Source organism: Athene noctua, chromosome 26 (genome assembly GCF_965140245.1).
Source record: "Athene noctua chromosome 26, bAthNoc1.hap1.1, whole genome shotgun sequence".
Lineage (NCBI taxonomy): Eukaryota > Metazoa > Chordata > Aves > Strigiformes > Strigidae > Athene > Athene noctua.
Window position 1 is genome coordinate 2,509,144 of NC_134062.1, and position 10,487 is coordinate 2,519,630.

Sequence of the window (10,487 nt, forward strand, 5' to 3'; positions counted from 1 at the left end):
AAAAAATTTAATATATCCATGGCAAGTAGCAACGTTATCAATGTGCTTTCTTGAATTGCTGGTACATAAATATTCTGCCACTTGCGTTTTACAGCCTCTCTCTCCCTTATCAAAAGCACAACGAAGGCGCACAACACTGTCATATGACAGCAGCAGAGTGATTACCAACGATTTTACTGACTTCAACAGGAAAATGGCAGCAGCAAAGAAGCCTTTGTTTAGCTATTTTTAACAAAGGTCAGCTGCAAGCATTCAAATACTATGTATAACACTTGATAACCAAACTTAGTGTCTTTATTGGGCAACCTTAACATTACTAGCCACAGACTTTTTCATTTGATGCGTTTTCTACTTTTATAAAGTCATGTCCTAACATAGCCAAAGCAGTTGCTCTTCATTTATAATTTTGGTAAATTTAGCACATGTGAAATGCGTATATTCAATTTAACAGCCCCTTCAGATCATAGCCATGTGCCTTTTGGAAGCTGTCTAGTAAATTCAGAAAATTCCAAATCCTGCAAGTCAGAAATCCCAGGACCACGGATGCCCACGGAATACAAATCCACAACTACCCAGGTGCATATTTTGGCTCCCAAATACTTTAGCGTTAATATTTCAAAAGCTAACTTTGATGATAAAGATTTATGTCAACGTTAGCCAGGCAAAACTGGTACTTTGAGGTAGAGGGGTGCACGTGTGTGAAAGAGAACATGAGAGCACCAGAATAGAAAAATGTGTTTTCCTGAAGCAAATAATAGATGATACCTGGCACAAACCTGAGGAAAATATATAGTCTGATAGAAAGATGTAAGCATATGTCTTTCCAGTTGTCGAATTCCTAGCATCCCACAGGCTTGACACTTTTGCACTTTATTGCCCTTTTCCTTTCATGCTGCCAACTTCAAAAAACCCGTAAGAGAAAAAAGTATTTTCATTTCCTGCGCACTGAGAAGGCAGTAAACTGAGCCCCCCGCTCTGTCTCGCAGCACAGCGGTGTAAGATGCCGATAAAGATCCGAATTCAGAGTGATTTTGAGCCTTGATAAGCAGCTATTGGCATAGCTTGCTCACTACTGTAATGCCAAGACAACAGGAAAGAAATAGCACAACAAAAAAACAGTGTTTCCAAGATCATCAACTGCAGTTCCTAAGTTTACCGAGTCAATTCCTTAGTTTACTAAGTAAATAAATTACATCTTTAAAAATATTTCTGAATTAAGCATTTATTTTAACTTCAGCAAAACAAAGGGATTTATGGATAGAGTGAGAAGTTGCTGCAAGATTTTGTCACCTCCAGGCCATGTCTCAGGAGGAACAAGTGGGTGCGTGGTCAGATGAGGAAGGTGCATGGCTTGAAGTCCGAAGCAGCATGGTTCTGATAGCAGGATAATTTTTATTTTTTTTTTTTTCTGGGGCAAAGAAACACTTTATTCTGTCAGACAATTTAGCGGAACTATTTAAGGGCTTTTACCGCTTCTTAATCCGCAAAGTCAGCTTCAGACACCTTCTGCCTGCTGGAAATAACAGAGCTCTATCAGATAAAGTGAACTGTTGGTGGGGCAGCTGCACCTAATCTACATGAAACAATTGGTTGCAGCCACACTAATGTCCTGAAAACGGTTTTGAGCTTTTGGCCAGTTCTACAGAGAAGAGTCAGTGTGAAATAGCTGCCTGGGTGCAGAGTTTTAAGCCTGGTCCATGTTATCAAGTCCTTACATGTGTATCTAAATGCAGAGATGCCTTGTAAATGCTGATCTGTGTGTAGAAAGGAGGATAATAGTTTAGAAAATCCACCCAAAAGGGTGTCCCTGCAAGAACTTACAGAAAAGCTGACTGAGGAAAACTTCGACGGCAGTACAGAAGCTAACAGAAAAATCACATTTCATCAGGTGAAGTCCCGCACAGGTTTCATATTCCGTATTTTACACTCAGGCACAAAGCAGTTGGATGAAACCCTTTCCACATGCACATTCTGCATTCATGTAATTACATTGCTCAAGGTGCATAGCTTATTGTGAGATTTATTTTTTTTTGTAAAGTGATTCCAATAAAATTCCCAACAGGGATGTAATTATATGTCAGTATAAAAGTGCTTTATGACATAATGACTTTAATGCTTAATGACTTTCTCTGAAGAAATTATTTTTTTTTCTTTTTATCAGTACATACAACTGTACATTGATAGATCTGTATTGATTTGTAGATTTAAAGCAATACAAATTCGGTACAAAAAACCCCAAGCTGCCAGTTAAACAAATCTTAAAAAAACCCCAACCAAAGCAGTGAACTATTTAAGCTATTTCCTCTGAATACTGGTAAGGAAGAAATCATTTCTATTTTTAAACACTTGGAAAGTGAAGGCCTATGAAAATCCATGCACAAATCATGAGTCTGCTGAAATCAGGAAAAAGATGAGCAACAAGAAAAAAGAGAGCCTAACTGAAGGAAAAAAGAATCAGGAAGAGAGTGTATTCTGTCCATGGAAAATATTTTTATAAATGTAGCTCTTCTCAAATTATGAAATATTTTTCTCAGCCATTCATCTGAGTTGCCACTGGAAAGAGGGATCATCTTGGTCAATACAGACTATAAATATTTTATGAGACATTAGTAAAATTGGTATGCTCATATTTCCTAGTAATGAGTGCTAACAGACCATTACAAAAATACAATTATTCTAATTAAATACAGCAGTAATCGATACCCTATGCTCTGGGTGAGTTTGTTTCAGTAAATACAGCAGTGCATATTTTTTCAGATTAAAATGTTTAAAAGAAAAAAATGTAAGAGTTTAATAAACTGGACTACAGTTTTCTTCACAGGCCGTAAGCTGCTACATAAAGCATGAATCTTAACTCTCCCCCTGCTATTAACTACATTTCAGGTAAAGAGCTTCACTGGTTTTCTCTGGCCCAGCTTCAAGACAGCTTAAGCTTTCCTTCTCTAAGTATCTGATGATGGAAGGAAGAATTCTGTAGATCCTTCCCTCCTGCAGCTCCTCACTTCAGCAGACATCACACCTTCAGCCTTTTCGCTGGTTCCAGACACTTCTATTTTTCTTTTATAGCTAACTTCAAAGGTAACAGTCATACTAGAAATTAATTCCCCTTTATGCCCAGTATTTTCCTGAGATATTTGCTTTCAAAAAGAATTGTTGTCAGTCATTTCTCAGCTCACACATCCATATGTTAAGTTGGAAGCTGCAGATTCATTGCTGAGTCTTTAAGTTGTGGATGTTCAAATGGCACCATCTTGCTGAAACTAGTGCCAGGGAGAGAAAAATGGCCTCACTTAAATAATTTAAATGGCATTTATTAAAAGGAAGAAATTGCTGAATCAAGGGCTGTGAGGTACCTTGTCAGCATTTTCAAAGTTGAGGCCGTTTTTAGGAATGAAGAACAACTTGGTAGTAAGTGTAGCTGTTCTCTTTAACTCTTGACACTGTAGCAGCCCGTGGGCCAAGCGCATCTTTAGGACTGGGCTCATAGCTCCCACCTGACTGACATTTGAGGAAGGAGATGAAGATTTTGGGAGAGACAGGGCAGTGCTTTAAGGGCAAAAGCAACCGCCTCAACTTCACTGTACGAAGTATTAGCAGTAAATGTGAAAAAAAATCAACTAGCCACTAGTCAAAAATAATAATCCTGTCTATCCTAAATTGAGAAATGACTTATGAGTTAAAAAAGCTGCCTTTTAATCTAAAAAAAAAAAAAAAAAAAAAAGAGGAGATAATTCTTTTGGGAAACAGCGTAAAAGGAAAGGAAGCACAACACTGCCTGTAGCCAAAACATGCTGTTGTAGTTCTGGGGGGGCAGTTTTCCAGTTCTTCTCGATCCCAGACTAACAGTAACAGTGAATGACCTTAAACTCGTATTTCTGCTTGCGTAGCCCCTACCTGCCAGCTGCGGGGATCCTGTTTATTTTAATACTTATTGACACTGGAAAGTAACAGCATTTGGCAGGAGGTCACAGCCAAATGCCAGAAAGGAAACTGTCCCACATAACGTGACCAGATTGTCAGTGCTCTCGGGCCTGATGTTCGTTAGGAAATTAAGGAATCCTTCACTGCCAGTTTTAGCAACTGTTGCAGCTGTGTCGCTGGCCTAAACTTAAGCGAAGTCTAAACTTCGGGTCCTTTCATTCCACATATTTCCAAAGTCTTCAGGTATTCCGGCAGGCTTAGTTTACCAGCTGCATTTTACAGACGTGTGTGATGACAGAGACAGTTTCAACAGGGCTCCACGAGAGTGCTGCGGTGCATCCAGGCGGAATAATTTCCAGGATCAAACCCTCGCTCTGGATTTGTGTGTCAGGATCTGTAAGGCTGACTTTCCAAAGCGTGTGACCGAGTCATCTCATGCAACACGACATGGTGATGTGACATGCTGTTCTGGGGATATGTTTTTGCATCTATAGCAGGGCAATAAGCATGGAAACTTCTTAACATTTGGAAAAATGTAACCGAAGAAATAGATAACCAAAAATATAACCAAAGAAATAGTGTGATACTACTGACAAGGTCCCCCTGATGCCTCTTCCCTCATTCAGCCGAGACGTGCATCGGAAAGCAACAGGCTGTCTGATATTTCCTGGCCCTTTCAGAAATATGGAAACACTTTAACAACTGGTCTTTTTCCTGACTTTCTCAATTTCAACTAGAACAGCAAAATGAAAGTCTTCATAACTTTTTAAAAATGTCTAAGCTTCTACTTCCTTCCCTTAATTACTATCATTGAATGTATATAGAAAGTAGAGGAGTAAGGTACTGAACAACAGCAGCAGACTTTCAGCCTTTTAATGTCTAAATTTTATAATAATAGGTATTAATATAGGATAAAACTGAGTAGTTCTTTTCAAAATAATAACAATAATGATAAACCCAGAGCATCTCCCCCCCTCCTCCCCCCAGCCCAATAGGCCCTGACTATTTAGACAGAGAGAAAAAAAAAAAAAAAATCAAAACCCAAACTTACTGTAAGCATTTTCTTTATCTTACTTGCTCGGTTTTGCTCTTTGGTTTCTGTGGGTGAGAAATCAGCTCTTTCTGAGAAGGAGAAAGACTAATTATCACTAGTTCATTCCAAACTTACTGCTTACCCTGGAAGACAGCTTTGTACAAACACTGAAACAAAAGGCTACACTAGCAATAGGAAAGAGTTTGGGCTTTTCTGATGTGCTGATAAGGTACCTGAGTGGTCCGGGGTATAAAACTCAAGAGGAATTATTGTGTCAGAAGGAAGGAGACTCGTGTTTTGTTTCAGGCCTGGCTTTAATACATAGAATTTGGACAAAGTAGATATACTTGATTCAGCATTTATTAAAGCTTTGGGGAGAGGAAGTACTTGGATATGAACCAACTTAAAAGCTTAAATAAGGAAGAAGAAAAAAATGAGGCTTTCATCTCTAAAATGAGCATGTTAATTTCTGAAAGTATCGTTTGAAATTTTGTTTTCCAAGTTACTTCTCAAATCACTACACTTACCAGCTTTAAAATTGCCGTTCTACTCTCTACTACTGAGTAATTAAATTGTATTTATTAGGATATGTCGTTCTTCAGAATGACAGATGTTTGACCTTATATGGGGTAAAAACTCATCTATCTCTGCTTTGTATCTTATGAATTACAACGGAAGGAAAGAAGTGCCTTAATATAATACAGACCTCATATTCCTGAGTTTTCTTCTCCTGATAAACATCCGGCCAGGCCAAGCAAAACCATTACAAATCAGCAAATCTACAGTTCACTCCTGATAATAATAAAAATCCCTACATGGAGTTCTTCCTTTTATTGCTCAGATTTAGTTTCAGAGAGCTTTTTAGGGAGCAGAGCATGGGAAACCTGCAGCTAGTTTAATAACGTCTGTATAAACTGACTTTCAGCGTTTCAGTGGAAAAGAACCTAGAGGCAAAAATGAACAAAATCAAAGCAACGAACAAGGGGCAGGCTGTAAAGATTCCTTTGGCATATTAAACCCAGTAACGTAGACACTTGAACATAGTTGTATTAAAATGGGTTTCATTTAAATAACCGAGGGTTATGTATCTCTGTATAGAACACAGAGCCTTCAGCAGTGTGCCACATCCTCACTGCCGTTCTGCCAGCTGTAGTCATTGCTTCTGCCCTATTCCCTTTTCAGTCCCAAGTTCTCCCCGTTTTTTAGACTCCACGCTTTCTCATTTTTGCCCTGTTCCCCGCCTGCTTCTCCCACAAGCATCTCCACATTTTCTCCACATGAGAATTTTGATGTGTGAAGTTATTCTTTTGAGATAGTCTGCGAGACACGGAATCCTTCTCTAGACTCTTCTATTCTGTTTGTGCTGGAGAAAGTAATCAAGACAGCTTGATTTACTGATTATTTTTGATTTTTTTTTTTTTTTTTTACTTTTGTGGCAGCTGCCTGAATTATACCCACACCAGAAGAAAAGGTAGCATGGAGAAGGAGTCAGTGAGACCTTCAAACACTTTAAAGTATTTATAATATCGCTGTCTTGCTCCTTGTGGTTTTCAGATTGGAATTTTTCCAGTAACCATATTTAGCTTCCTTCAACTTCATTTACCTGCTGTGCCTATTGCTTCCTCCTGTCTGGCCCGAGACTTTCAGAATCACACAGCCTACAGGATCCTCTTTGCTTAGGGAATTTGTTGAATAAAGCTGACTTTTCTGCATGCCTACTCAGTTCAAACTAAGGTTCTTTTGCTATGCCAGACTGACACCATGGTAGAGTTTGCAATTCCTCATGAAACCCCCCCCCCAGGACTATGGTCCTCAGCCTGCTGGCCGGGTGTCAGCATGCACAAACCTTGAGATGCATCCATAATAAAAAGGAATCAGATTTACTGCAATCCTTTCTTCTCTCTGTTTCCTCAGAAAAGCCAGCATTTCTTTTCTCCTCTGGCCTGAAAAGAAATATATTTACCACAGCAAGCTCAGAAAAATGAATTAAAAGCATGTAATACTTGATTGTAAATTCTAAATTCCTCATTGCAGCTGAGAACTAGAGTGAACATAGAGCAGAAAGAGGCATAAGAGGTTACTGGATACAGTACTTTGATTTCTCTTTGAGATCTTGAAAACACACTACTTGGGAGAGCAAACTTTTTTTTTTTTTAAAGGATTTACATGAGGTTTGAAATAATCCCTCTTTCCTTAAATCAGAAGGAATCATTTCAAATGGCAAGATGAATAAACATACTAAAGCCTGTGGAAATGAATGAATCACAGAATAGTCCAGTGAAATAAACATCCGAAAGACAACTTTGGCTTTTTTGCTATTTCATCTGAAATAACTGATTAAAAGAAGCATTTCTAATAAATTAATCCACTGTTAGCTTGTGAAATAACGGTGTTAATGCCGATAGGCTTTCTTTCTAAAAAACTCTGTCCCTGTACCACTGTGGAGACAACATTCACTTCCCAGATCTACACAACAGAGCTTCCAGGTTTCTGCAGGAACAGAATGTCTGAATCAAGCCCGAAATCTGGATTTGAACAGTAAATTACACTGATGGCCGATAATAAGGTGAACATTTTTTTTTTTCTTTCATATAGTGCATTCATGTTAATTTTTTTACACTTACGTCGTCATGTCCTGTAGCTGCATAAAATAATTTACTCATTGAAATGAATCCGTCATCTTTACAGCTGCCAGAGGCCCAAAGCTGCAAAACCTTGCTATCATCTCTTGTTACTGAATTTAGAAAAAAATGAAAGGAAAATTCAGGGAACTGTTGTGAACTTCGGCCAGAATTCAGAAGGAAGGCTCACTGATGATAATGGATGAGATGCATTCAGGAATTATTAATTGCAAAAGAAATATCGCTGACTTGCAGGGAAGACTTGCAGACCTCAGCACCTTTCTGCACCTCTTGCAGATTGCTCTCATCTGGCCTGCTTCCCAAATGTAGGCTAGAGGCTTTCCAATGAAAATGTGGAACGTTTTACTAAAATGAGAGAAAAAAAAATAAAAATTACAGAGCCAGGCTAAAAATGTTACTACAATATTTAATACTAGTTGTCTTAGTTTCCATTACTTGTGTGAACTGTATTCGTGGTGTATGTGTGGAACACTAATTCACCAGTTAGGTTAATAAAGGCTTCAGCAGAAGTTTGTGTCAGTGTCTCAGTAGCAAGCACAGCTGTTTGCATCTTCTTTTTCTTGGCAAAACAGTAGGAGAAACCCCCAGCTCTATGTACTTGCTCCAATCCCACTGTTTAGCAGGAGACGAACCTCAGTGATCTGGGTACCATGTCACTTATTTTCCTTCTTTTCATGGCCGATTTAATACTTGAGTCACTGCACAAACATGAGTATATATACCTCATCGCATGCTGAAGTTTATTGATCCCATCCACCAGTGACAGGCTACAGGAACTGTTAACCAAAGTGCTGAGTGGGTGGTTGTGTGCCAGATTGACGTGAGCACTCCACGAAGTCAGAAGGCTCTGCACAGCCCAGAGGGATCCAACCTGAAAGGCACTAAATGATCCCAGCTGCACCTTCATCTGGAAAGACAGCATCATCTATAAACTCAGTTTTGATGTGAGGTGCCGAAATCTACAGTTTGTTCTGCAGGGAAGTAGTTTCTACAAAACGTGAAATGGTTTGCTCTTAGCACTTCTTGTATTGTGCTCTTCTCAAAATAGCACCTAAACCTGGCCCTGAGTGGCAGGCAGGGGCAGAAGCATTTCTCTGGAAGCCCACTACCAAACTTCCCGCATCTCTCAGTCAATGAGAGACTCTTGGCACTGGCTGCTGCTGGGCACAGGCTAATGGAGATCTATTAATAACTAAGAAATCAACTGATGCTTTGAGCTCTGCTTCCATGTCTCTATGCCAGGATTTTTTTGTGTGAAAGCGCATACAGCACAGTGGGTTTTTTCCCCCCCCAAATTACCCACTTTTGAATCTGGGCGCTCTCAGCTGGCTACTTCAGGATGGTAAATCAGAACAGACATTATGTGCCTCCTATGAAGAAATGAGGTACACAGCCTGCTCCTTTCAGCCCTGCCCCAAACATTCACTCCCCAACTGGGAGTGAGTTTAAGGTAACCCTCAAGAAACAGACTGGATCCTGTGTCCTGCAAACCACACAGCGGGCCAGGTCCTGGTGATTTTCACCATTGCTGTTCACCATTTCCCAAGTTCCAGTGTGCCACCAAATGACACGTGGTGAATGGAATTATTTATGGAAGAGAGCAAGGATCAGTGATTCTTACCTGCAGAAGATCCTTTTACTTTAGTTTTCTCTGTGCTTTGAGTTTCTGCGAATCTCTCTTTCTCACTGTTTTTCTCACTTTTTAAGTAATACGGGTGAGAGGCAAATGAGCAAGTGCTCCTACTACCACCGTCCTTTCCAGAGGGCAACAGAACCTTGGGGCCGTTCAGAGCGTTTAGCGATCCCAGTGTCTGGATCCCAAGGTAGGAGGTATCAGCTGAAACATCTCAGTTGTGGACACGAGGGACTGTGGCTCTTCTGCCATCCAGAGCTTGTTGGCACGAGTCATTATTCCTTCCTGAGAATTCACTCCTCCCAGAACCCTAGGCAGGCAACAAAGATTTAGCAAGCTGGAGACACACAGCGCTTCATACTTACTTCTAGAAAGTTGTGGGCCCTGGAGAACTTCCCTCTGGAAAGTAAAATCACGGTAAGGGCACCGGGGAAGGTGAGGGGGGGGGGGGTGCAGGGAGAGCAGGGGGTGCTGCAGAGAAAGGGGGATCTGGATAGGGTGTGGGGCTCCCAGGAGAGCACAGGGCCACAGGAGGAGGTGTGAGGCCTCTTCAGCTTGTTCTGATGTGTTTTGGTGTCCTGTATGCAGAATGGATGTGAAGGAAGGGCATCGGGTAGTAAGATGCAGTTAAAACTGGCTGGACAAATGCACTGATACCTCCTGCATGTGTGACAAGCACTGTCACGCCTGTCCAAGAGGTTGGTCTATTTGCCTTCTGTTCTCAAAATTCCTATGCATCCGATTCCCACTGAGATATCTTCCAAACCTTTTTACCTGGCTGTGTGGCTAGTGATTGTTGCTTTTGGCAATCAGCTAACTACACTGCCTAGTAACTAGGCTGATGTAAGACACAGTTTGCTTTCAACTCCTGCATTGATGAAGTCTGGGGTTTTGTTAAAAAACCCTCTTAGGGCACGTTCTAGCACTAATAAGTATTTTCTCCATTATTAAAATTCTTGTACGTTCAGCAAAGTGGTGAGGGTAAAAAACATTTATAGCACACGGTGAGTTTAATATTTAATCATTGCTCAAAACCCCCTTCACTTACTAGCTTGTGAAATAAGACATGAAAGCTAAATGAAAACTATTTTCCCAATATGTGACAGATAGACTGAAGGGTACAACCAGAAAAATTCTTAGTCCAATCTTGGTGCATAAATAATTAAGTATACAATAAGTATATAGAATATAATGCAATTATATGTAATATAATACAATAAGTCTTCGTGGGGCTAAAGAATTCAAACACAACACACAG